Source organism: Mustela lutreola, chromosome 5 (assembly GCF_030435805.1).
Source record: "Mustela lutreola isolate mMusLut2 chromosome 5, mMusLut2.pri, whole genome shotgun sequence".
Lineage (NCBI taxonomy): Eukaryota > Metazoa > Chordata > Mammalia > Carnivora > Mustelidae > Mustela > Mustela lutreola.
Window position 1 is genome coordinate 10,679,582 of NC_081294.1, and position 1,606 is coordinate 10,681,187.

The following is a 1,606-nucleotide window of genomic DNA, read 5'->3' on the forward strand; positions in this document are numbered from 1 at the left end:
ATTACCTTGAAATGGATTAAAAGACCTAGACTTAAGAGCTAAAACTATACAATTCTTAGAAGAAAACATTGGGGGAAAAGTTTTCATAATTTTAGATTTGTAAAAATTTAAAGGGTGTGATACCAAATACACAGGCAAAAAAAGAAAAAATAGATAAATTGGACAACATCACAATTTAAAACTTCTGTATATCAAAGGGCATGAATAACAATGAAAAAGGAACCCACGGAATTAGAGAAAATATTTACAAACTATATGTCTGACAATGGGCTAATATCCAGAATATATAAATAACTCCTACAATTCAACAGTGAAAAGCAACCTGATTAAAAAAGCAAAGACAGCTTTGCGCAGTGGCAGTATAGTAGCCAATGAGGTTTATCCGAGGTGCAATTATTGCTAATTGAAAAAAGCAAAGACATTCCAGCAAAGACATACGAATGCTCAGTAAACATTTCAGAAAGAATGCATAATGTCATTAGTAATTAGAGGAATGCAAATCAAAACCATGATGAGCTAAGACTTCACAGCTATCAGGATGGCTATATATATATATATATATTTTTTTTTTTTTTTTAATGGTGAGGATACAGAGAAATTGGAACTACTATGCATTGCTGCTAGAATATAAAATAGTGCAGCTGCTGTGGAAAGCAATTTGGTGGTGCATCAACAAGTTAAACATAAATTACTATATGACCCAGAATTGTCCACCCCTAGGTATATATCCAAAAGAATGGAAAGCAGAGACTCGAATGGATATTTTTATACCAGTGTCCATAGCAGCATTGCTCATAGCAGTCAAAAGTTGAAACAATCAGTGCCCACCAACAGATGAATAAACAAAATGTAGATAAATTATATATTATGTAGAAAATATATGAATTCTATTCAGCCACAAGGAAATAAAATTTTTATATAAGCTACAAAATAGGTGGACTTCTGAAACATTATGCTAAGTGAAATTAGACACAAGAAAGGACAAATATTCTATTAGTCCACTTACATACTTATACAAGGTACCTAGAATAGACAAACTCAGAGAGACATAAACTAGGATAAAATTACCAGGGAATTTGGGGTAGAGAAATGGGGGCTATTGTTTAATGGGTAAAAAGTTTATGTCAGGGATGACAAAAAAAGTTTTGAGTATAGATGGGGTGATAATTATACAACATTGTGAATATACTTAATGTCACTGGATTATACAGTTACAAATGGTTAAAATGACAAAGACTATGTTATGTATATTTTTACCAAAATAAAAAATGACATTCTATAGTTTAGTGATGATCTATTAGAAAATTACATTAAAACACCATTTTTACTAGCAACCAAAAAATAAGATATTTGGAATTAAACTAATAAACTGCATTTATGAACATTTTGCAGGAAATTAAAAGATGTCATCCAAAGACATTAACAACAACAAAAACAAAAAAAATACGTATTAACAAAAATATATATATAACATACCCATAGGTGGGGAAATCCAATTATTATACACATATTAATTTCCCCAAATTATGTATAGATTCAATGTAATCCTAATCATAAACACACAAGGGTTCTTTATGGAACTTGTAAGCTAATTCTAAATCTATTT

General features: G+C 30.1%; 1 non-coding gene across 1 annotated transcript; it reads left to right on the forward strand.

Moving 5' to 3' along the window:
• Nucleotides 1–342: 342 nt before the first annotated feature.
• Nucleotides 343–480, forward strand: LOC131832776 (U4 spliceosomal RNA). Its single transcript, XR_009354159.1, has one exon. It is a non-coding gene; the product is annotated as a U4 spliceosomal RNA (small nuclear RNA).
• Nucleotides 481–1,606: the final 1,126 nt, after the last annotated feature.